Here is a 13,258-nt window from a genome sequence, read left to right as displayed (position 1 = left end):
GTGCGCACAAACACACACTTTCACCTCTACACTCGTTCTAAGGTGGTGATGGAGCTGGTAACCACCTTTAATTCCAGCATGGTGACAGGGTGGGAAGGAGCTTTCTGGTCAGCAGCTGGCAGCCAGGAGCATGCTGCAGACTCAGCAGAAAGCTGACAGTTGATAGCTCCATGGGCAGAATTAATATTAGGGACTTTGTAAAGATTGGAAGGAGTTAGTAATAAGGTCTGAACACAATCAGCCTTTGGAAGAGGTCCTGTTCAAAGCAGGAGACTTTGGGGAAACTTCAACAGCAGTTAATCACAATTCAAGTTGTTTAGCGTCTGAATGAGCTTTAGGGTCCTTCAAAGAAGGGTGAGAATTTGCACATCCTAAATACACGTGAAAATGAGGATTATTCACAGAAGAATGATGTAAGGCTAACCTAATTGGCTTCCTATGCCTGCAAGATCTGTCTAGCGGTGGATAATTATCAGAATACTTAGCAGCATGATTAGGAAAATCATGAGGGATCTGGACATCAACCTGAACCCCACCTTTGCAAATGAAGGCTGGCAGCCTCACACAGCTGGGCTTTCTTGCAGGTCCCTGGCACTGCTGCATGTGTTCCTGGCAAGACACACTGTGAGTGAAACCACTCTTCTGAGAACTTGGCAGCTCTGCGCACAGCTTTAGCCAGCAGTACAACAGAAAATGATACAGAAATGCAAATGCTATCTGACCACTTCTAAGCTTCAGAAGCATTTAAGGTTAAGCAGTAATGTTGGGATACAGACACGCAGTAAGAAGGGCAGAGCAGAAAAGTCTCCTCTGTGTTGGGTTGTTGGTTGTTGTTTTTTTTTCCCCTAACTGGTTTTCTTGTCCCCTCATTGCACCCAGCATCAGGAAAAAGGCATGATTGTGTGAAACAGGAGGAAGAAAGTCAAAGAGATCCCTGATGTGGAGCGGACAGGTCGGTGCCTCAGGTATGGCCATGCTCCTTTCTCAGCCTGTCTGAGGCACGTATGGTGCTGCCATTGAGCCCCTTAACACACGGGCATTTCCTCATGGGCACTTCCCTGTGCACCTCCTCTGCTACACGGATCTATGCATCTGCCCATTACCAACTAATATACAGAAAAAGGTAGGAGAAACTGAAAAAAGAACAGTGAAATGAGGCACGTGTTCAGATTGCTGTGTCAAACCATAACATGACATAGCCTGGATTTAATTATAGAATTCCTCTTTTTTTTTTTTTCAATTCACCCACTTGCTTTTATGCTGTGCAAAATCACAATTCAATTATTCCATGCCTGATGAAGCATTATGCAATTTGCTAATTAAGGCAGACAGAGATGTGTAATGCTAAATTCTTCCTGAGAGGCTGCCCTACGAGCTTCCCTGGGCTCCTTAGGGCAAGCAAAGAGCTTTGACCATGTCAGGAACAAGCACTGCCCATCTTCCACAATTAAAGTCTCATCAAATCGTAGAATCGTTAGGAAAGACCTCTAAGATCATGCAGTCCAACTGCCCACCTAGCACCATATGGCCCACTAAACCATGTCCCTACGTACCACATCTACATGTTTCTTGAACACCTCCAGGGATGGGGACTCCCCCACCTCCCTGGGCATCCTGTGCCATGCCCTATCACTCTTTCTGAGAAGAAATATTTCCTAATATCCAACCTGAGCCTCTCTTGGCACACTTTGAGGCCATTCCCTCTCATCCTGTTGATGTTACCTGGGAGAAGAGGCTGACCCTCACCTCGCCACAGCCTCCTTTCAGGGAGTTGTAAAGAGCAATAAGGCCTCTCCTGAGCTTCCTCTTCTTCAGACAAACAATTCCAGTTCCCTCAGCCACTTCTCATACATTCCCATGACAATGGAGGACTAATTTAATCTATTTGCAGACATCTGACCCACAGAAGCAGAGAAGTCAATTTTGTTTGAACACAATTTTTTTGATGTGATTTCAGATCAACTAAGGGATGTATTTTGCCAGTTTGTAAGACTGGCAATTCCTGATGGCAGAGAGCTCATATGGTTTTCTGTGCTGAGTGAGAGGTAACTGATCACTTGAGTGGGATACTGCATGCGTTAGCAAGGAAGTGGCAGGAGACTGCTTGAGCAGATCCAGACTGCAGAGGGTCAGTGGACCAGGACGGCCAAGGCTGCTGTAAAGCCTGCCTGGGGACCCTGAGATGGGGAAAATCTCAAGCAATGTGGCCATGAATCAGTGCTGCCTTTTTCTGGAGATGTGAACCTATCTGCTTGCTAAGTCCACCATGGCAGCAGGCAAATTCATCCCCTACGCATGTACATCCAGTGCTGTACTTACTGATCATGTAACAATCCAAAAAATAGAAATACAACCTGGAAAGAGAAGCCATTATGTCCCCATTTCTTAGGTGAGATGTGATCTTTGTTCTGGCTGACAGTGCTGTGTTGTCAGAGGGCACCTTCCTCAATTTTTAAGGGCTAAGAGATCCAGCTCTGTGCCATTACCTCAAACAAGTGCTCCCCTTGAAGCCTCATGGATCAGAGAGGCTGAGATCTAGTGCTTGGTACCAGCTCCAGTGCTTGGGATCCCACTTCACAATACAGTCTTCCTCTATCAGCCTGTGAGTGTGGAGAGAAGACCAGTTTTAATGGTTCATTGCTTCAACTCATATTTTGGGGGAAATGGCAGAGGCAGACTGAAGGTAATGAGCATGGAAAATCATAGTACCATAGAATGGCTTGTGTTGGAAGGGACCTTAACGCAAGGTCCCACATATGTCTTACGAATTCTCACTCTTGGTTCATTTGGCATTTAATTACTAAGGCTATTCTTTTTCCATTCTCTGCATGGCAAAAAGTAAGGATGGTCTGGAGAAATGAAGGTCACAGCTGAGTAGCAAATATCTTTACCATTCAAAAGGTTGACAGGGGTGATGATGGCAGGGTGATGGAGATCTGTACAGAATTACAGCACTTTCCCTCATCTAACCCTGAGGTTATCACTCAGAGTAGCATTACCCCTCCCTTTGCCTGCTGGGAGAAGCACCTCTTCCAGGAGGTATCATGTCTGCAGGGGAGTGAGCAGCCCTGAAACACAGACCAAAGTGAGCACCAAGAGAAAATTGCTGCCTCTATACCCAATGGCCCACTGCCAAGAGCAAGGAGTCCCTCAAAAATCTTCAATAAGGGATTAAAGAGATGGAAGATCTAGGACGTTTCTACATGTCAGGTTCTCCACATTACATGATCAAAAGGGGGAAGATAAATCTCCCTTCACAACATCCATGCAGAGCACAGTTGCCTCCCAGGCACCCCTCTGATGAGAAAGTCAGCTCTTATGAGGCTGAACGTTGCCAGTGGCTGGGAAGAAAATAATACAGAAGCCCAGTAAGATGTCCTTGCCTTCCAGGTGGCTTTATAGCAGCCATGGCTGCTGGAGGAGAGATGAGGGTTTGTAGATCAAAGTAAATTCTTCTTACTCAAGGTAACAGAGAAATGGAGAGAAAATATGGACAGTTCTTGAGCTTCAAGGAGTTTGTTTCCATCCCATCCTTTTTAGTTTAAATGTCATTTCCAGCAAAAATTCCCATGGTGTGAGGAGGAAGGGAGATTGAAATGATGTTCAGGTGAATCCCTCACACCAGGAATGCAACCTTGAGTTCACTCAGCCATGGTTCTGTGACAGTAACTCTCCCAGCCAAGCCACTGAACCTGAGGAAGGTCCTGTAGATAGAAGAAAAAGAAGTGTTTTGGTATGAAACTCAGGCTGTGGTCTCTCCAGCTGCCCCTTTGCCACCCTGAGCTCTTTCAGGCAGAAAATCAGTCCCATCTGAGGATGGATACGGTTGTCTTCACTTTCCTCTTCCCTTCTGCTGCGGTCAGCATAACCTAACAGAGCACCTGTATTTGCAATGCATTGTTCCCAGATACTGACCGAGTACAGTATAAACCAAATATTGGAGCAGTACTGCTACACAGCAGAGCATGTTTAACGGGGCATAGTGACACATCAGAGTGATGACAAGTCCCTGTTGAGACTGCAAGGAGTCATTCCAGTTGGCAAAAGCTGGAGCTAATAGAAAATCAGGAAAGCGCTGCAGAGGCTGAGCTGTACTAGAAGGTCACTGAGTGGAGACATCACTTCTGCTCCAAGACCTGCAGCCATGACCACCAGGCACAAGGCCCACCAGCCTGGCAGCACCTTCCTTCCCTTCCTTCTGTGCTCAGTCTGCAGTGGTGGTTGGTCTGGCTCAGGCACAAGGCTCACTGCAATATTTGCAAGCAGACACCACAGTCATGTTTGCATGGCTCTCAGGTTAGACAACAAATACATCCCAGCTGAAGAGAGGTTTTCCTTCCTGTCTGTCTGGCTATGTACATTAGCAAAGGAAAGCTTAACTGGGACTTTAGATCTTCATTTTTCTGTTACGCTTGTCCTATCACTAGCTCCATCGCTAAACTGAAAACTGAGGCATTTCTTGTGGCATCCAAGCTGCAAATTGGAATGTCAAGGAAAATGAAGACTTGTAGGGTTGTAATTCCCCATGAGAAAAGAGGGGCTGCTTCTATAAAACACTTCTGTCAGCTGCTTAGAAAGCTTTCCAGCAGGTTCAACTTCTAAAGAAAGAATTTATAAGCGGCGATGACTGAAATCCAAAATTGGAAAAAATGGGTAGCAGCCTGTGCTTAAAGGGCTACTTTGGTCCCAGTCAATAATAACAGTAATGGAGAGGCAGCAAGTATCCCATACATAATTCTATCAGCTATCGCACGTACAGGGTGAAATCCCACCACAGACCCTGAGATCATAGAATCACAGAATGGCTTAGGTTGGAGGGGATCTCAAAGACCACCCAGTTCTAACCTCCTGCTGTGGGCTGGTTGCCACCTACCAGATTAGGCTGCCCAGGGCCCATCCAACTTGGCCTTGAGCCCCTCCAGGGATGGGGCATTCACAGCTTCTCTGGGCAGCTGTGCCAGTGCCTCAAAACCCTTTGAGTAAAAAATTTCTTCTTAACATCTAGCCTAAATTTCCCATCTTTTAGTTTAAAGCCATTCCCCCTTGTCTTGTCACTATCAGACCACGGAGAAAGTCAGTCCCCCTCCTTCAAGTACTGGAAGGCCAGCATGAGGTCTCTCTGGAGCCTTCTCCAAGCTAAACAAAGGCCAACTCCCTCATCCTACTTTCACAGGAAAGGTATTCCAGTCCTTTGATGATTTTCATGGACCTGCTCCAACATCTCTGCATTTTCTTGTGCTGGGTGCCCCAGGCCTGGACACAGGACTTCAGATGGTTCCTCGTGAGGGCAGAGTAGAGGGGAACAGTCCTGTCCCTCTCCCTGCTGCCATCCCTCCGTTGATGCAGCCCAGGATACTGTTGGCCTTCTGGGCTGCAAGCATGTACTGCTGGTTCATGTCTAGTTTTTCATCCATCAAGACCTCCACGTCCTGCTCCACATTGCTGCTCTCAAGGAGTTTTTCTCTCACTCTGTACTCATCCCAAACCTGGGATTGCCTTGACTCAAGTGCAACACTTTGAGATCCCTGCCCATGGCAAGCTGCAGGTCAGCCCTTGGCATCAACACCTGGCAACTGAGTGTCCTACTTTCTCTCAAGGAGCACTCAGGGCTCAGCACCCATCTGGTTCAATACACACAGCGGGCGGAAATCCTAAATGAGTGGCCAACCTTTGCTATTCAGGTAGGGTAGCAGCACTGAGCAAAGGGGTGGAATGTGTCCTCAAGGTCCCAAAGAAACCACAGGTTGTTGCAGAAGAGGCTGCACTTGCTCTGCTCACTGTTTCTTCCCTCCTCTTGCAACTCAAGTCATGCAGTGTTCCCCAAATAGAAGTCCATACCTTTTCACCTTCAGAGCTGGCCTATTTCTGCTCTCTGGCATTCAGAAATAAGCTTCGCTCCCTCCCAGGAAGGAGCCACACTATAAATATCTCTGTGCAAGTTTCCTGAGTCCAGACATTTCTCACAGCACAGCACTGCTGCTCTTCCAGCATCAGTAAGCATGGCTGCTTTCTGCGGTGCCTTTAAAAATGTCATTGAGCTGCCACAGCCCTGCCGAGAAGAAATGGGGACTCATGCAGGATCTGCAGCCATGGTGGCACAACTGAATTTTGCCTTTAGGAAAAAGAAAAGCCAAGGGGCGACACAAGGAAAGTGAGAGACCTGTGGGTCCCACGCAGCATCATGGAGCAGGGTGGCCCTCAGCCTGCAGTCAAAAAGTGGCACTGCAATAGAAATACAAATCCTATAATGGAGACGCGGTGATGCAGAGGAAAATGTGTAGTAGCTGGACCCATGTGGGAGGGAAACAAGCTAACTGGTGGGTGGGATGGCATCTTCACACTGAGCTATCTCTGAGCAATTTCTACATGACCTCCTTGCCCCCTGAAAGGAAAAACCTTTCCAATGTTTCCTTTCCAACCTAGGTGATTCTGTGACTCCACATGATGGGACTCAAGTCAGTTTGACAGTTGACTTTACCTTAAAAGCCCTATCTAATCTAAATGATTCTGTGATTCTAAGAAATGCTGTAAGAAGAACAATATGTGGTAAGGGGAAGAAAGAAGGATGCAAATCCAGTTCCTTTCCAGCTGTTCGCTGATTCCATGGTTCTATTTCCTTTGCCTCACATTTTATAGGTCCTGTATGTAACATTAATTCACTCATTGAAAAGAGTTACTTTTTCTCCCTCATTTTAGAGGAAGAAAAAAATCCCTTGTGAGACATCTACAAAGAAACAGGAGGAGAGGAAGAGACCTGGGATCTCCTTAACCTCATTTGCTTATCTACAAGGAAGAAAACATGAACAGGGAGAGGCAGGAGTTTGCTCAGCTGGACTGAGCTGAACAAAATTATATGAGAGCAGGGCAAATTCAGTGCCAGCAGTGTCTGTGGCCAGATAAGAGAAGTGCAGAGATGCAAATAATGGTGCCACATTTTATCCAGGGCTGACTGAGATCTTGGCAGGGGGGTTACTGGTTTCATGTGGAATGAATGGACAGCTCACATCTTCTTGCACTGCTTGGCTGCAGACCCAGCGGTGCCCAGGTGACCGTACTCCGCTTCCACACCGATGGCTTCAGAAGGACTGCAGTTCTTCCTCTTGTACATAAGCCCAAGATAGATTAATGGAGTCTTCTCCTGATTCAGAGAAAGGAGAGGAACTGGCCTGAAGGAAAAGCAAGAAAATCAGTCTGCCACAGTGCTGCAGGGCTGTGCATCCTGCCCCCTGGCTCCCACCAGCTCAGATCTTGCCATCAGCCCTCCAAACCAAGCACTGAAGCTGCCAATGTGGGCGAGGGACCCAGATTCACAGAGCAGCAGATTTCAGCCTCGGTGGTTTGCCTGGTTTGTCCCTCCTGGCATGGGGCAGAGGGAAGGCTGCAGGAGACTCTTGCAATGTGAGGCACCAGGACAGCACAGAACCATGCATGTGCCAAAACTGAGGGGCAGAAAAGCTTGCAAAGAAGGAGGAGGAGAAGATACGGATCCTGAAAGTTTATCTCTGAAAAAAATTAATAGGTCATGCAACTTGCTTCCAGAGCTGATTAAACCACAGACTTAGCTTGAAAAACAAGCAATCCTCTGCACACACTTCATCATAAGTTTACCCAGGAACCATCCATCCTTACACTGCTGCCTGCAGCTGGAGCAGGGAAGGAGGCACACACCTCGGTGGGCAGCACGCTTCCCCATGAGTGATTTGTTGATCTCAGAGCAAAGCTGAGTTCCTGAAGGTGTAGGAGGAATAAATGTTTTACCAGTACAGTCTAGCTCCATCAGTCCTGATCACTAATAGGCATTTGCAGACTTTCGGTGCTGTTTTCAGCTCCTCGTTTAGAACAGAAAAACAAAGCTGCCTTCCACGACTGACAGCTATGGAAAATAAAAACAGCTGTTTAGGCCACAAAAACAGGCCCAGTGTGAGCACCAGCAGTGACTCAGCTCCCTCTCCCCTTCCCTGCCCTGATTTTGCCTCACTGCTGGCAGAAGGCATTGGCAAGGCACAGGCAGTGAGTGGGGCTCAGGTGTTGAGCATGGCCCCGTATCCCCTGGCTGCATCTTCCCCACACGTGCCCTAGGGTGCAGCTGCCCACATCGTCCTGGTTGTCTCCCCTGGTTGGGAAGAGCATGTTACATTTGTAGCCATATTGTTCCTCAGAACAAAAGCATCGTTAACACATGTGAGTGGGTTCGACAGAATTAATAGTCAAGATTAATAGTCCAAGAGCTTGTCTGCTTGTGCTTAGACTGCACCACAGTGATGATGGATCTCCTCTAGAGATGCTCAAGAAAAAAGCAGGGACTGAAACATCTCCCTAGAAGGCCAGCTGGAAATTTTCCATCCGTTAAGGCTGATTCACAGACCGGAGCGTCCACGGTGTACAGTTCCTCCAAGAACATTTAGGAAAGGTTAAGAACACAGGTGCTTGCCAGGACAAGTAACACTTATCTTCTTTCTGAAAAAAAAGGAGAACAGTCAGACAGGAATTACTGGGAGGTGCACAAGAAATGTGTGAATGTCAGTGACAAACACACTTTTCTCGGCACAAGGTGTGGGATTTGAATGCCTCCCACTTAAGAACTGATTTGATCCGACAGCTCCTTTCAGTTTGTACAGACAGGGAAAATTCGCATCCAGTGATTTAGCAACATGCTTTTCCTGTACTGGGGGAAAGCTTTGTTAACCTTGGCATGTAATGAGTGGGCACAATCCACAGGATGGAGGTCAGACTTTAAGTGCAAGAAGGTAAATTGTTTGAAATACAAAAAAAAAGGCTCAATAGCCTTAGGGGAGATGTCAGGAAGTTCTGCAGAATGGTTGTGAAGGTTACAAAGTCTGGAAAATATAAAGCCTGCAGGTATTATGGATGAAACAATGAACCACTAGCACAGTTACTTGTGTATGATTTTGCAGACCTATCTTCTGTCTTGACAAATATCACCCACCTACAATGGCTGCTCCAAAAGTAATGCCATCTATTTATTTACATGGAAACTACATTGGATACAAAGAGTACAATAACACCATTTGATAGAGCAAATTCTCAGCTACAAAACACTGTTTTTCAACACAGTCATCGCCATTAACTATTTTCACCACCTATGAATAAGAGCCTGCAAGCTCTGCTCATAAAAATCTGCACCAGTGGAGGCGATGCCACTGCTGTGGTTGCCACTGCTGAAACTCACTGCCAACCGCCTCACTGTGCTCATAGCCACTGTTTGGTCTCCAGAAACATTCAGCAAGTGTCAATGAATGCCTATGGGTGCCATTTTTTCCACATGTTGGAATTCAGTGACACACTTTTGTTTCATCCACACTTCCGTGTCAGACGCCATTCTGTCAGACCGCCCCTCTGCTGCCACCTGTTACACAGAACAACATGTACTGGGATATTCGTAGGAAAGTTCAATCTCTGCTGCCATATCACCAACATCCACTCCTGATGTAGTGGGCCAACATAATAGGAGGCATTATTTTCGGAGTAGCTCTTGTAGTTTGTAAGGCAGCCACGTGGAAATGCCTAAATTAAAAACTGCTAATAAAAAAGAGCATGCACTCGAAATATCCTCTTGCCTGTGGCTGCTTCCCTGGCATGATGATGGACTAAGAAGATTCTCAAGCGAAGAATGTGTGGAGGAAGAATGGCTGTTCATTAAACCCATCGGCTCAGCTGGAAAAGGCAGAGAAGCCCCCAGGTACCAAATCCCTACAAGTCTGAAATGTTGGCATTTGACTCCGAATTTCACACGGCAGTGTGAAGAGCTGAGCCCACCCAAGAAGAGGTGCTGCCGTGTGTGGGAGCCATGCAAGCTGTCAGCATTAGGCAGACCTTTGCAAAATTCCTAGCTGCGAGGCAATTACTACAGTTTGCTTCCCTTCTCACCTTTTTACTCGTATGTGTGTGTCTTTGCCTTGCCAGCTCCTCACTGTAGTTAATCCCTGGGAATGCTTCCAGGGAAACCTGCAGTCAGGGGCAGTGTGAAGTGTTCAGTGCCATCGCACTGATGTTCAATGGGGCATGACTGGCTTAAACCCAAAACATGCCAATTTTCTTTTTGGGATTAAGCATAGATATGTGTGTGTGTGTTCATCTTTCAGTGTGGCTGTACAGCTTCTATTGTTGATGCTGTTAGATGTGCACACCAAGCAGTGATGTTCCTCCATACCTTCATTTAGTCCTAACTGGTCCTTCCATTTCCCCTATTAGGACAAGCTGAGAGCTGGGGCTGCTCACCCTGGAGAAGAGAAGGCTCTGGGGAGACCCGATAGTGGTCTTTCAGTATGTAAAGGGAGGCTGTAAGAAAGAAGAGAACAGACTCTTCAGCGGGGTCTGTTGTGAGAGGACAAGAGGAAATAGTTTGAAACTAAAAGAGGGAGATTTAGACTGGATCTAAGGATGAGGTTTTTTACAGTAAGGGTGGTGAAGCATTAGCACAGGTTGCCCAGAGAGGTGGTGGATGCCCCATCCCTGCAGACACTCAGGCTCAGTCTGGACAGGGCTCTGAGCACTGCTGGAGCTGTAGGTGTCTCCGCTCATTGCAGGGAGTTGAACTAGTTGGCTTTTAAGGGTCCCTTCCAACTCAAATAATTCTATGTCTCAATGATTCTAATCTTAGCTGTTCATTTACAACATTAAAAGGCCTGGTCTGAACCTCACTTTCTTTCCATGGGAGGAGAAGAGCAGCTGCCACCAGGCAGGTCAGGCTGCCCCAGAGAAGGCTGTGCAGCAGGACCTGGTTGTGCCACCCCAAATTGTGCAGCAGGAAAAGCCCCAGGCAGCAAGAACTACACGATCAAAGCTCCTTGGATACAGAAGCTAAAAAAAAAAACAAAAGCTTGGGAGCAGAAGAAAAAGGCTCATCTAGGGCCCCCGGGGGTCCCCAGGCTTCCATCGCCCTCCCCTTCCCAGGGGAAGGGACATTATCGTGCAAATGAGCCCACCAGGAAACCTACTTTGTTTCCAAATTCCTCCCTCTAGCCCTTGAATGCGGATGAGGATGAATGACCTGAAAGCAACGGAATAGAGAGTTTATGGTAAAATCCCACCCTCTTTGTCCCCTTTAATGGGAACGGGGATTTTACACACACTGCAGCTGGGCTCGTGATGCCGTGGATGAGCCATCCTCATAAACTTCCTCACCCTGATGCGGAGTGGTCGGCCCAGTTGTAGCGAGTCCCACTGGTGCCTTGTCCTCTATCCTTCCAGCAGCTCAGCTCAGTGGGCTGCCAGTGCCAGTTTCTATCCCTGATGGTACAAAACCAGCAGCACAACCAAGAAAGAACTGGGTGTGTTCATGCTACAGCTCACTATAATCTGAAAAATGAAACCAGGCTTTTTTTTTTAGTTTATTTTCTGCATTGGAGGAATAAAATCCACGAGGGAAGTACAGTTGGTGACCAATTAGTAAATCATCCTCTAAGTACTTTTTTTCCCCCTCTTATTACAGGGAATCTGTGTCCATTCGTTGCTGAGTTGCTAAACCAGACTTGCAAGCAACTCCATGTACTGTAAGGCACATGGGGCTAAATTACATTATTGCTGCAATACCAAAAAGCTACATAAGAAGGCATCGTTTCAAATCCTGCTCCCACTTACACTAACGCAACCCCATTGTCGTATGGGGAGCATGAGAGTTTTAAAGAAACTGGTGTTTCAGTTCATAGCATAACAAGGGCATCACAACCCCTTCTGCCAAAACCACCCAGAATTTTCACTGACTGCCTTCCTCTACCAAAGATGATTTGTCACGTTTTGGCACATCCTATTGAGAATGCTTTCTAACTGAAGCCTCCATGTGACATAAGGACTACTTACCAGCTGCTGTTGGTGTATTTCCACAAGGGAAGAATGGTACAGTCAGAGAACCATTTCCAGGATTTGCTGCTAATGATGTGCTGGTATCACCATGGGGCAAATTCCCCAGGGGAGCTCTTGCCAGAAGAAACTCCTTTTGCAGATGCTGACCTTGGCCTTAAGAGGGTGAAGGAGGGTGCAACCTTTCCTCAGCTTGGGATGTCTGCATGGGCCTGTGGACAGGGCAGAAAGAGCCTCTGAGTGCACACGGAGCGTGTGATGAGTTGGCTGTGGAGCTTCTTCTGGTGCCTTCACTAATTGCTGCCTATGTCCTGTCCTCCAGGCAGAGGACTACAGCAGACAAGCTGTGGAAACAGGTGGACACGGGGTGGGTGACCAGAGGAACACGAGATAAAGGACCTGATGACAGCAAGGTGCGGGTCACCGGATGAAGCCAAGCTGTGGGACCAGCTGAAGACAAGCTAGGGTCCACGTGAAGCCAGCCTGATGTCTGAATGCAATGTGCAAGTCAGCCCGTCCCAGGCTTGGGCCCCTGCTTTGGCTCACACCAAAGCCCAGCCCGGCCCTGAGGCCTGGTCACCTCAGCAGGGCTGAGTCAGGGCCGGTGGGATGAGACACATCTTGCATGGGTAATGGATCCCAGCTGGGATCCCGTGCCCTGACCCCAATGGGTGGATTCCTACAGGACTACCTCCCCTCCCTTACAGCTCCACAAGCAGCACAGGGAGCTCACGCTCATTTACAGCTGAAATGGGCTTTCTTAGTTTCCTCCCCTCCAGGCAAGACACTGTAACCTTAACTTGGGCAAAAGTCCAATTTGAAATAATGAATGTAATTAGCTTGTAAGCACCTCAGTGGAAAATGTTGGTAGAGCTAATTATACAGAGATGCAATGCTACGTCATTTCCTAGTATTTAAAATACAAATATGTTTTCTCTTTGGGGATGTTGAGAAGACGACTTATCGCTGCAGTCTAATAGGCTCGCAGGCTTTGCAGCTGTTGCAACTGGTTTAAGACAAAGGTTCCCTGCGCTGATTTTAATATCCCTTATTGGCATTGTGTAGAACAACATTAGGCTGTGTAAGGCCTGGCTCCAGAGCTCTCTGCAAGGACAGGCGCTCTATGATCCTTTTGAAAGGTCCCTCCCAACTCAGGATATTCTATGACATCATGATCTATGATAGCGGCCCTTGAAACACTACGAATTCAGGGATTTAATTCTTCTTCTGTTACCAAAAGATGTTTTAGGACCAAAAAAATGATTGTAGGTTTCCCAAAAAGAAACACCCACGGCCCTGAAAGCTGCCCAACAGGTATTGTCAGCCAGTGGAAAAAATACCAGTATCAGCACAGGGCAAACTCACCTAGCTCACCAGCATTGGGGTGCCTTGCTGAAACTGCTCCAGCCCCACTGAGGGCAGCCCTGAAAATCACAAC

The 13,258-nt window shown here is 47.3% G+C and overlaps 1 long non-coding RNA gene across 1 annotated transcript; it reads right to left on the bottom strand.

The window, feature by feature from the left end:
• Positions 1 to 13,172, bottom strand: LOC146545104 (uncharacterized). The gene is made up of 3 exons (XR_014881675.1): positions 11,821 to 13,172; positions 10,172 to 10,299; positions 1 to 8,457 (listed from the first exon to the last, which is right to left on the bottom strand). It is a non-coding gene; the product is annotated as an uncharacterized LOC146545104 (long non-coding RNA).
• Between the last annotated feature and the right edge of the window lie 86 nt (positions 13,173 to 13,258).

Source organism: Meleagris gallopavo, chromosome 2 (genome assembly GCF_905368555.1).
Source record: "Meleagris gallopavo chromosome 2, MGAL_WU_HG_1.1, whole genome shotgun sequence".
Taxonomy (NCBI): Eukaryota; Metazoa; Chordata; class Aves; order Galliformes; family Phasianidae; genus Meleagris; species Meleagris gallopavo.
Note: the sequence above shows the minus strand (reverse complement) of the source record. Positions and strands in the feature narration are given on the sequence as shown.